Here is a 12,874-nt window from a genome sequence, read left to right as displayed (position 1 = left end):
CGGGCAGCCAGAATGTCAGTAGACCTGTTTACTGCTTTGATGGCATACCCTTGAAACTTGTTTTTGCCCCCACCCCCCTCTCCCATCGGGCTAAGCTTTTAGAGCGACCAATCAGCGCCCTCTGTACCGTAGGTGTGTTCGGGAAACCGCCAGTCACCGCGGATCATGCAAGGGGTGTGTGCCGTCGAATAGCCAATCAAAAGTCGTATGCAGCCCGAGTAGCAACAACATTGCATGCGTCGCTTATCACGGACTTTGAGGCCTGCATATGCACGAGTTGAAGGAACATCATCTTGCATTTGTCTACCTTGAGATCCCGGTAAGGCAGCCTAACCTCTCTGCTTGTTTGCTTGCCTTAGATGCCCTGCTTTTACCCCACACGTTTTGATCACCCGATCGAGAGACGTTCAGACTTTTCGGGCCGTGTAAAAACGAGGAAAAGGGACACCGTGCGTTGCTGAACCCGCGATCAGCTGCGTGTTCAGCTAGCGAGATGGCGTGGGGCGTTCAGTTGTCGTCAGACGGCGGCCGAGGAAGGAAGGGCGCGGAGGGAACTGGACTGGCTTCGCTTCAGCTGGGCCTTGAACGAGTCGTGTCGTGTGACTCAAGTGGAGAAGTGAGTCGTCGTTATATTTTCTTTCGTTGTAGGTTGTTACTGCGGCTAGCGTGTGCTTTTGCTACACAATAAATCATTTTCGCATACTTCATTTACTATGTGGATTACCTCGTCAATTTTCTCCTTGTAGGACGCTATTCGCTCATTCATCTAGGAAGAATCGACTGTAAAAACTGATACATAAGTCATTGCTGAGGTATGCCATTCTCCGCCCTGCAGGCACTACAGACAAGGAGTGCCAGACGAATCAATATTGATTTCATTCCGCATGTGATCCATTCGAACGACGCGACGTGTAAGCCATTGTGTATGTGTATGTGTGTGCGGGAACGCGAGTGTATACTTATATTTATATTTATATCTTACGTATTGTTGTTCGACCATTGTAAGTGTGAGTGTGATGAATAGCGGCCCTGTGCACGCGAAGCTTTTGTAGCATGTGGCACCTGCCGTGTTCCGGGTATGCTACCGTCTCCGGAGATTATATTCTCATTAGATTGATTATCTTTATCGCCTTGGTTGGGTAAGAGACCGTGTATTATCGGCATGTGGGTGATTGAACCACCCTGTTCCTATTTTTCTTGTTATCAGAGTTCAGTGTATTATTTTTGGAATAGTCTGTCCTTGACATGATCGTTTTCTGCGAGTCGATCAGTTAAGGAGGTTTATGTTTACGTACAACAGACGGCCAGCGACACGCCCACGCTCTTTGCAAACCGCCTTTGGTGTAGCTGAACTCGTCGTTTCATTAAGGAAGCTTCTTGTTACTGAGCAGTTACTCAGGAAAATAGAATGACCTAAGTAATGATGACCCCACAAAGCAAAGCAAAGACGTCTCTCGCATACACCACAACTCTAGTTACCTTATGTTGTTTTTTCGCACAATAGAAGTCCATATCATATGTTTCCTTCCTCTCCTCTGCGTCTTTCTCCCCCTAACCTCACCTTACCATTTCCACTACCCATACCCATACCCATACCCATACCCATACCCATACCCATACCCCTAAGCCATGCCCTAAGCCATACCACTTCCCCCCCCCTCCCCCTATCCCTTCCCCTTCCCCCACCCCCTTGCCTTTACCCCTAACCCTTACCCCTTACACCTTACCCTTAACCCTTAACCTTACGCCTTACGCCTTACTCCTTACCCCAAAACGTAGCACTTCCTTGTCTCCGTCCCTGCCCATGCTCCCTGGCCTTGAGCCCCTCGACACCTACGCCTTCAAGGTCACGTAGCGCTTGCTCAAGGTCACACAACTATAGACGTCAATGCGTAAGACGGTCGTTAAGGTCCATTACCTTCTTAGTACTTAGACTACACTAATAGACGGTGGTTGGTTCTAGTGTTACGTTTGTTACGTAAAGCGATCGTGATAAAGCGTGTTGTGATGTTGAGATTTGAAGTTACTCATTCATTTTTACCTGAACGCTACAAAAAATAGAAAAAAAACAAGTACTCTGTCAGCATAAAGATCCAATGGCCAATACATGTGTGTGTGTGTGTGTGTGTGTGTGTGTGTGTGTGTGTGTGTGTGTGTGTGTGTTTGGGTGAGGGAGGGTGAATTTTGTTGAGTCTCAATTACTGCCATCATTATCGATGTAATTGAACTACCGATGTATTGGCTTTTGGCCGATGGAGAAGTAATTGAGAATCCTTTGTTATGGACAAGTGAGTTTTATTTATGAAAGGGCAGAGGGTGCAGGAGTGGGCAGTGCGGAGCCGTCGCTGCGTTTGCACTCAGGCACACAAGCACTCAAATTCTCTCCGTTTGCCTAACGGTTATTTATTCACTTACACACACTCACTCACCCACGTCGCACGCAGATACACATACTCACTCACTCACCCAGTCATACAATCATTCACACAGTCATCCACGCGCATATACAGTAGTTTCTGTTTATTTTCCCTCAAAAACAGTCCTTCACACACAAACTCAGCTACTAACCACCGCCATAGGTCCTCACAGATACACACCGATAGAAATCCCCTCGCCCCATTTTTTATGCATGATCCTTGTCTGAAGTATACAGTATTTGCATGTTAAACGTCTTACATATTATTAGTTGTTTTCTCGCATGCACATCGTACGGCCTACTGAGTAGTCATCATCTTTATTCTCTTTCTTCCCTTATTGCCTCCTCGTCTTCATCTTTCTTCTCTTTCTTTCCTTATTGCCTCCTCGTCTTCATCTTTATTCTCTTTCTTCCCTTATTGCCACCTCCTCTTCATCTTCTCCGTCTATCTCATCATCATCATCATCATTATTGTCACCCTTTTATTCCTTATCTTTTTCCTCCTCCTCTTCCTCATCATCATCATCACCATTTTCATCATCCTTCCTCGCTCTCCCTGATCTGCGCACCCGACCCGCTGCGAACACTGTCTTCAAGGCTAGCCGGTTGATATTCCTGGTGTACCCTGTTGCAGGAGGTAGCTGAAGAGGAAAATAGGAGAGCGAGAGCGAGAGCGAGTGAGCGTGAGAAAGAGAAAGAGAAAGAGAAAGAAAAGAGAATATTTATATCAATTAATTTTGTTTTTTAATGAATATCACGCGTGTAGACAGTTTGGCATACCATATCCATTTTCGCATCTGTTGTAAAGTAATTAAAAAATGATGGCTAAAGAGCATGTCTGACTTCATCATGTATATATGGACATAGACCTTATACCAGTTGTCATCCAAAAGAGAATTTTCCTGGATTTTGAAACCGGCGACACGACGAATCGAGTGTTCTTTGTTATATGACTTTGAAATTGTTTTATTTGCTTGCTTTAGTTTCCGTTGGCCTTCGTTGAGGTCATTCTTTCGGCTTATCAAAACTGCCGCGACTACACGAATGTATGTCTTATGGTTTTGTTTAAGCGGAAATTCGTATTTTATTTCGTTGGTGCATTTCAGTCCATTGTAAAACTATCATATAAAATATGACACATCATATACATTAGGTATGCAAGTGCTACATCGAATGATAAGACACAGTGTGTCCAGTTAGTGTTATTGTAAGTTAAGTAGAGATGCAGGCTCAAACAGTATTACATTTTTTTATCATAAGTTTGATTATTACAGGTACAAGTGTATATATATATATATATATATATATATATATATATTTATATATATATATATATATATATATATATAATGTCATTTTGGTATAGACCAGAAGTTTTCTAACTTCTGGAGACCATGCTTTACTGCTGGCATACCTATACCCATGGCCCACTGACCTTCAAATTGAGAATATGAATTCTCTCTTCTTTGCGTCCACCTAAACTTGTTTTCTTAATAAAATTGGGAAACCCATTGCATTCAGGTGTCATGACGTACATGACGCAGGAGCTCTGGCCTGACGACGGGCGTCATGACGTACATCATGTTCGGAGATTTTGGATCAGTGTTATTTTTGCCATGTGTAATGAGTGAGTGATGATAACAGCTGCAGTCGTAATTAGTATAATTGCCGTAATATTAAGCAATATGAGTTTCACATAACATCCAAAACCTAGATGGCACCAATTTCTTCTAGAACCAGCAGGAAAGAGAGCCTTGAATGGCACCCATCCACAAGTCTCTAGCAAGGTCTATCTTTATAGAACGATGGCACACAGCAAGTTGCCGACCTCTTGTTCTAAAGTACCGCAGATGAAGGATGTGGAAGCAGAACGGGGAGAGGAAGGTGTCTCAAACCATTTCCAGTGTCTACAATGTGACCCTGTGCCAGTAGGGATGCCTTCCACTGTGGCACCAACAGTCATAAACACAAGTTTCCTTCCTCTTCCCTATCTCTTCATGTTATCTTCATTGTGGATGGTCATGTTTCATATTCGTTCATGACAGTATATAAGTACGAAAAAATAAAGTTGCTTTTTGTCCTCCCATAAAACAGCAATACTTCTATCACACTGAGTATAAAGAAAATGAGGAGCTGATATGGACTAAAATTTTAGTCAACTGTAGCCTTGCTAGAGCCTGTGATATGACAGATATGTCTCTAAATATAGCAAAACATACAAAAATGAAAACACAAAAATAGCTCTAGCTTTACAATGAATGACCTAAAGAGAATGAGAAACGTCAAGGTATGTTCGTGAAGCTGTCTTACTTTGAAATAAAACCCACCCTGGAGACTGGGTAAGCGAATCTATCCCCCGTCCGTAATGCGTTAGTAAAAAGTAGTTCCATTGGTGGAACAGACGTGTTTGATAATATGTAACAGGCAGTTTAGTATTTCTTAGCTTATGTTTTTAGCGCATTATCTAATTGTGTATAGCATGCAGGAATTTATGCCATGGCCCGCAAGCTAGAGTCCACTGGTATAGACGTGTAAATAAGTAGCATACCACAGAGGCCACTGTCATGCGAATTTCCGTTTATGGCTTTTCGATATACAGGACGATGTGTACCCGGTCGATGAGCAAGTAACGCGGCATACCATACGTTCCTTGGGAGAAAAATTAATACGAGGTTAGAAGTACCGAGATGTCGGGTACACGTGTGTGTGTCTGTGTATGTGTGTGTGCGTGTGCGTGTGCGTGTGCGTGTGCGTGTGCGTGTGCGTGTGCGTGTGCGTGTGCGTGTGCGTGTGCGCGCGCGCGCCTCCCCAGAGTGCCCAGCAGAACAATCTCGCTCTCCCTCCCCCCTACATTTATTTCAAGATATTAGACGCAAAGATTAAAAAAAATAGTTTAGTTGTATTACACAGGGTATTATAAAGCAATATGATTACACTGAAATAGATTCTCTTAAACATAAACAATGGTATCTCATATGGCATCAGAGGGCAAGATTCTCATGCATTCCTGGAAAGTCGGTCACGTGACATGAAGTTGCAGAGACAGGAATAATGGGCGTTTCGAAAGCAGCGTCGCATCTTCTTGATACGATATCTGTGTATCGTTACTCAACCTTTACCACTTCTCCATCCCCTTCCCCCTTTCCCCTTTCCCCGAAGCCATAACTCAAAACATATCTATGAAATTTTGATTCAGTGGTCTGAGTGGGGACATCGGTTCGCGGATCCACAAAATTCAAGGAATGGTTCGTCGTCTTGTGTAAAGCCAAGGCCTCGGAGATTGAGATCTGCCCTCCGGTCATTGCTTGCAACACTGCTTGCGCGAGCAGGACAGGGGAAGGATCGAAGTATCCCTCTTGTCCATTATTTCCTCGTTGCCGCCTCGTGTCCCCCCGTCCGTGCACGTGTCCTCAGCATCCTTGATCTCTCTCGCCTCCGTCCTTTCCCCTTTATTCGACCTAGTCTCGGGAACTTAGGGTACGTCTCTTTATTACGTTAGACTGACGCGATGATGTCGGCTTAAAAAGAATGACTGCTGGGATTTTTTCACATTTCTTGTGCATATTGACTATTGTTTCATCTGTATTATTTCCGTTTTCTTTCGGACTTCGAAAGAAAACGCCATCTGCCGTCTCTTTATTTCCACGTTATCGACACTTTCCAGTTCCTCGCTTCTTCGTCAGACTCGGGATAGGAATAACGCCCGATAACAGGAGAGAGAGAGAGAGAGAGAGAGAGAGAGAGAGAGAGAGAGAGAGAGAGAGAGAGAGAGAGAGAGAGAGAGAGAGAGAGAGAGAGCAGTGGTCGACCGGGCAGGGTGCCAAGTTCGACCGATACCAACCAGAGCCTTTAGCTTTTTAAAGGGGCATTTTACGTCCAGTGCCAGCCCAGATCACGGCCGCGAGGGTGGGGGGGGGAGGGGAAGGAAAAAGAAGGCGACGGGAAGAAGGAAGGTGAGGGGGGAGGAGGAGTAGGAGGAGGATGGGGAAGAGGGGAAAAGGAAGAGGAAGGGGAGGAGGAGGATGGGAAAAGAGGAAGGGGAGGAGGACAAGGAGGAAGAAGGTAAGGAGAGAGAAGAAGAAGAAGAGGAGGAGGAGGATAAGGAGAAGGAGAAGGAGAAGGAGAAGAAGTTGAAGGATCAATATTTGTGTGGTTTGGAGGATGCGGGGTAGCTAAGGGAAGGGGTGGGGGGAGGAGTTAGAGTTCATGGAAATCGCATGAATATCATTTGTTTCGCTTTCGGCAGGGGCATTGTGGGAAAGGAGGCTGTGCATTGATTGCTGATTCCATATATCATTACGTGGATTTTTCTATCATCCATATGTGTGTGTTTGTTTGCGTTTGTGAGCGCATACATATGCGTCTGGAAGCATCTTTTTATTTTCGTGGGTGTGGGCGTTTGTTTCTTGTATATATATATATATGTTTATAGTTCCATCTTGGACCCACAACGAAAGCGGGGCGTTGACAGCGTTTCTCGCAGGAATGAATTTTCTCCTCGTGACACACTTTTCTTTACCAAACCACTAACAGTTCCGTTCCCAAAGTGACGGGTGGATGCATTGTAATACAGGCACGGCACGCCAGTGTATCTAGCTGTCAGGGGAGAAATACAATCGCGGTTTGTCCTGTAAAATTGAGCTCGGAAAGTGCTGGTGAGGTACATCTGTTTGATGTGAATTATTGGTGTCAGTGTGGAATTTCGTCAGTGCTTTTACAGACCGCTGTTCTCACGTAATGTTCGTTCCCTTTCGGTGACTTAAGAAACGTGAGGCAGTTATTGCGAAACATCTCTCATCTCGCAAAGTGTCTTCACATCGTCGCAAACATATTGTCTAACCCATATCACCTCGCACTAAAACTGTCTTACTTTACTAATGTGCCTTATCATTGAAGATGTTGGCTACCACAGATCGCCACCGGCCTCTGTCTCTTATCAGTCGCAACAAGAGGAAGACCCAGAGACCTTGGTCGTTTGTCGGAAGGTCCGATTCTTTGACAAGGTTCGATTTCCGGCAAGATGCGGAGGTTCAGTCTTCAGTTTTGTCAGAAACGTATTACTGAGTATGCCGTTAAAGGTGATGGGTCTTTTATAAATTGTAATTTCTGTTATTTTTATTATAAGTATTTTTTTCATTGTATCAATCAAAATAAGATCATGTTCAACTTTCTACAACAGATAATAAGTATGATGTTAAAGCATATATACAAAGAAGCAGTCCTTGGCGAGTTTTGTGTTTCCCCGTGTTATGGATGAGCAACATACAAAAACTTACGAATTGGAAAGGAAATATTGTACCTCGTAAAAACAAAGTATGCAATGCTTCTGTCTCAGTATTTTCCTAATAGATTATTGTTCGTAAAAAGTGTGAAAAATTTTACCTATCGGCAGATTTCAACTATTGTTTTTTTGTCTTCTTTCCGCGCATGTTTTTACTTCTCATATCAGCAATCCTTTCTCTTTGAAATGGAACCCAGTTCATCAAAATATGATAGATACTGTTTCGTATTTATGAAAAAAGTGCTTGGCGCTTGGGAAACCCGAAGAAATTACTTATTTCCCACGTTTGGTAATGGGCAAAAGACAAGAAAGTATGAAGATTAAAATAAAATGTATTCCTCTGTCCCTTAAAGGAAAAATCTAAATTGCATATAACTCTAATTAGTTTTTTCTTGAAAAATTACGACAGGATGGCAAAACAGATTTATTTGAAAGTGAGACATCAATTTCAGAATCCACCTGGATTCCATCTTCAGATGAAAATGGAATCGAGGTGGGTTATAAAACTGTTGTCTCGCTTTCAAATAAATATATTTTGTGCATAGTGAGCTTTCCTTCTACAGGTATATTATTCACACGACATAATGAATTATGTTTTCATCATCGGCTAATTTCAGTTCGCATATGTTATTTTTTTATATACGTATTTTCGCAAATTCAGCTTGAAGTTCAATCTTCTTTTCAAAATGAGCCCAAATTCAGCTTTCTACGAGAAGTAGAAATTTAGTGATGGCGATATAGGAAACAATTGTGTATGATTTTTAAAAAAGCATTAATAGGTAACAGCTATATTGTTTTTGCTTTTTATTTCCGTGACTCTTATTTTCCATTAACTAGTAAATTAGCCTTTGTTTCGCTTTCTATAACTTCGTCCACTCTTCCAGCCAGAGTCACACATACAAGGCATAAACCGCAAGACTAAAACCCAACACGGAAACAAAAGGGGTAGAAGCAGTAGAAGTCCTCTCTGACCCTTAAAGGTAGAAAGGAGCAGACGATGCTGCCGTGCAACCGAGAGGCGTGGGCGACCGGGCACTGGGCGACAGGCGGCTGGGTAGCTTGGAGGAAGCACGTGGTCTCCTCGTGAAAACGTTCCGGTTTTTTCCCGTCCTCTTGTTTGCTTCGCCCGGGTGACTCCCCTCCCCCACCTCCTACCTTTCCTCACCCGCCCTCCACCACACCTTCTGGTAACCCTTTGCCTCCTTTCCTCTCCCTCTACCCTATATGGTCACCACTTCCCCTCCACTCCCTCCCGGTTACCCCGTGCCCCTACCCATCACGAGGCATCCAGTTCAGGCACACGCAAGGCCGATGAACACAGTGCGTCACAAACGCAAGTGCGTAGTAAGAAGGGAAGGATCGCTGAGATCGTCCTTGTGTTTGTAGTTTTGGTATTTTTCTCTCGTTTATCGTCATCTCTCTTCTCTCCTTGTCTACCTGCTTCTCTTCATCTATCTTTCTATCTGTCTCTATCTGAGCCATCCTTCTTAACAACACGATTATTCATGTATTCAATTTTCTTACCTCTTCCTCCATCCGTACATCTCTCTCCTCACCCTTTTTCTCCGCAAATTCTCCAGCAAGCTCTTCCCCTGTCAAAGCCTATGGGTGAAGGGAGAAGGCTGTGTGAGTGTGACGACCTATATATCCACCTGCCATAAAACCGTAGCTGGCAGGCACCTTTTTTCCCCGATGACGCTTGATTGTGGCACCCCCAACGCCGTTAGTGAAATATAGCATTGCATTTGGGTGCCACGATCTCTTGGCGTGGAAATGCCGGGATTTGTAGGTGTAATAAAGAAAGGGATAGATTGATGATAATTTGAAATCATGTGGGAGAAGGGGGGGGAAGGGAAAGCTGCGGAGTTAGTTAGGATAGAGAGAAAGAGGTAGAAGGTGACGAGAGTGATGATGGTTGAAGAGAGACAGAAAGACAAAGAAAGAGATAGAGACGGAAAGTTTACGATTGGGAGAAAGGAAGGTTAACGCAGGCCCGGTTTGGTCACGTGATCAGGTCGGTTGTTTGACGCAACCTGGCAGACCACCACCACAGCTCAGTGTGTGTCTGGCGGTCGGAGGGAGAGAACCTTCCGCAAGCTCTGCCGAGCTCGCCGGTACGTGTCGTCGCTTTCCATCAGCTGTTATTTTGGCTTCCTCTCTCCATTTTCCTCTAGCTGTTTGTTTCCTCCTCCCCGTCTCGTTTTGTGTGCTCAGGAGATTGTGACAGTCTGTGCATAGCCTTTTATTGACAATAGTTGGTTCTGTTGACTGGCATCGTCTGCAGAGCCTGCGGTAGATGCGTACAGCTCCGCAATTATCAAATAAGGGTTTTTTGGCATGTGCTGTTCTATTTTGACATTATTATTTTTATTAAGTGGTTGTCTGACACACGATCGCATATCTCTGCCGTGCCGTGCTTCTGTCGTGTTCTGTTGGCACGACGACTCGGGCTTTTATTTGCGTGCGCTCCTCATCGCGGCTTTTCAGAAACGTGCGTTTTCTTTCTCGGTTTAATGAGTCTGATGGCAGTCCCATTGAGGGCGATCACTCTCTTTAATCTGAGCCACAGGATGCGCTGGTTATTCACCCCAACCTTGAGAGAGCCTCTTGGCGGAAGGTGTGGCGGTGGCTTGCATCTCTGGCTTAATTGTCAATATCAACACCAAATCGAATGCTTTAGCTATGCGTACGCACGACTCTCCCTCTCCCTCTCCCTTTCTCTCTCTCTCCCCCTCTCTCTCTCTCTCTCTCTCTCTCTCTCCCTCTCTCTCTCCCTCTCTCCCTCTCTCTCCCTCTCCCTCTCCCTCTCCCTCTCCCTCTCCCTCTCCCTCTCTCTCCCTCTCCCTCTCTCTCTCTCTCCCTCTCTCTCTCTCTCTCTCTCTCTCTCTCTCTCTCTCTCTCTCTCTCTCTCTCTCTCTCTCTCTCTCTCTCTCTCTCTCTCTCTCTCTCTCTCTCTCCCTTCCTCCCTATCCCTATCCCTATCCCTATCCCTATCCCTATCCCTATCCCTCACACACACACAAACACACACACACACACACACACACACACACACACACACACACACACACACACACACACACACACACACACACACACACACACACACACACACACACACATGAACACACATACGTAAGAAGTGTAGTTGTGTGACAGGTAGGGAAGCGGGGAGGGGGGTGGGTGGAGTGCCTTATCGTGGCACTCGTCGGGGCGCATGTTAGTGCCAGACCCCACGCTGAGTTTACATGCATTGCGTGACCAATGGCTGTAGCCGCGTTTCGATTTTTGCCATTTAACACATTTCTGGATGGACTTAATACTGTGATTTGTGTATGTATGTATTTTTCAGTCTTTTCCAGAGACAAATGTTCCTTATTTTTATATACTTTTTTTTAGGGGGAAGGAAGGAAGGGGGCAGGTGGGCAAAGAGTAACGTGAGTTGGCGAAAAACAGCGACACACGAATGCGTTGTCACGGTGAGAGAAATGTCCACATTTTTTTGAGTAGTTTGTTTTGAAAGATTAGTTTTACAACCAAACAGAGGATTTGAGATAGGATTCGATTTGATTTCAAAGCTGTGATTCAGTATTTATTTCCATTACCGGAAGTCAATTTTTTTCCCACCAAAAAAATATCACACCTCTACAGTCTCTCTGTATATATATATACGTTGTGTAGTATTCCATCATAGTCTTTTATAATCAGCTGTAGTGAATATTCTTCCGTTTTTTATTATCGTTGACGGGGATCAAGAGATCGTTTTAATATCTAATCGCAGGGATGATAAGGACGTCTTCTAGGTCAGTGCATTCATCTGTGGAGGAGGGAGGGGGATGTGATGTGTCATCGTCGTCATCATTGTTTTCAATATTTTAGATACTTTTATAAACAATGATGATGATAATTTTTACTGTCACCTTTATTTGTCATTATTATTATTATTATTATTATTATTATTGTTGTTATTGTTATTGTTAATATTCGTTTCTCTTTAATGCGCGCTCTTCACTGCTGCTTTTGTTAGTATTCTACCTCCTCTGTCACTTGTTATAAAGAACAAGAGAATTACAAAGGTAATGAAGAGAGTTACGCTAATATTAAAATCGATGACAGTGTAGACAAACATACGGATGATAAAATGAAATGATGCATGATTATTCCCAACACAATAAACGCAATTTTGTCCTAGATATCTGTCAGTATGTTAACAAATTAACGATGATAGATTACAGTCGGTATTCGTCTTCTCCGTGATGACATCGGGACACTATGTAGGCCATTCACTTTTTTTCATTATCCCCCTTATAGACCCGTTCGACTTTGATTGTTTATATACAATGAAATGGAAACAAATTCCTTTACTCTCTGTGTGTGTGTGTGTGTGTGTGTGTGTGTGTGTGTGTGTGTGTGTGTGTGTGTGTGTGTGTGTGTGTGTGTGTGTGTGTGTGTGTGTGTGTATGCGTGCGTGCGCGCGCCCGCGCGCGGTTATAGTCAAGTCCGTTGCGTCCGGTGAAAGTAATATTTACTTTTTCTATCTTGTTTCATCATACTGTTCAGATTTTACCGAATTTTGGTGTGTATTATAGTTGTAGATTTTAATATCGAAGGATGTATAAATGAGTCGGAAAATTAATTGTATTCTAAAAGACAAATGCACGAAATTTGATTGTAATAGGTTCACCGGATCCTGTCTAATGAAAATTATGACATTTAATTGTTTTATCAAATGCTCTTGACAATTGAATGCCAGAATAGCCTGTGTGAAATGTTTAGACGGGAATGTGAATGTGGTGAAAGTGACAAGAAATGGGAGTAGGTCTCTCACTATATGGGAGGGAGACGGGTTCTACCGGTGAGTATATCTAAAAAAAATAGGGTGCAAATGTGTGTGTGAATTAATGTAAGAAAGCAAGGATGTAAGCATGCATCTCTGTGTGGCCGTAGGTGTCTGTTACTCTAGGAATTGCTGCAAGCAAATGCTCACCACCACAAAGTAAGGCTCAGTGTTAAGTGCAAAAGCAACGCTTGTTCCGCTGAAAGCCGCTGGGTTCGTTTTGAATATGGTAAGAGCATCTTGCTTGTTATCCTCCTTGAGGTTATGTATATGTGTGTGTATGTTTGTTTGTGTGTGGTATGTGGTGTGGTATATGTTTTTTTTTTTTTTTGTTCGTTTG

The 12,874-nt window shown here is 43.7% G+C and overlaps 1 protein-coding gene across 1 annotated transcript in view; it reads left to right on the top strand.

The window, feature by feature from the left end:
* Positions 1-473: 473 nt before the first annotated feature.
* The window catches only part of PCB (Pyruvate carboxylase), a 38,902-nt gene continuing 26,501 nt past the window's right edge, over positions 474-12,874 (top strand). The window contains exon 1 of the mRNA XM_086538842.1: positions 474-616. The gene's annotated coding sequence lies outside the window, so the exon portion shown is untranslated. The remainder of the gene's footprint in view (positions 617-12,874) is intronic.

The sequence above is a fragment of the Penaeus japonicus genome, unplaced genomic scaffold (genome assembly GCF_977035675.1).
Source record: "Penaeus japonicus unplaced genomic scaffold, GWHDUDI00000001_assembly GWHDUDI00000008, whole genome shotgun sequence".
Classification (NCBI taxonomy): Eukaryota; Metazoa; Arthropoda; class Malacostraca; order Decapoda; family Penaeidae; genus Penaeus; species Penaeus japonicus.
This window is presented reverse-complemented; position numbering and strand designations above follow the sequence as displayed.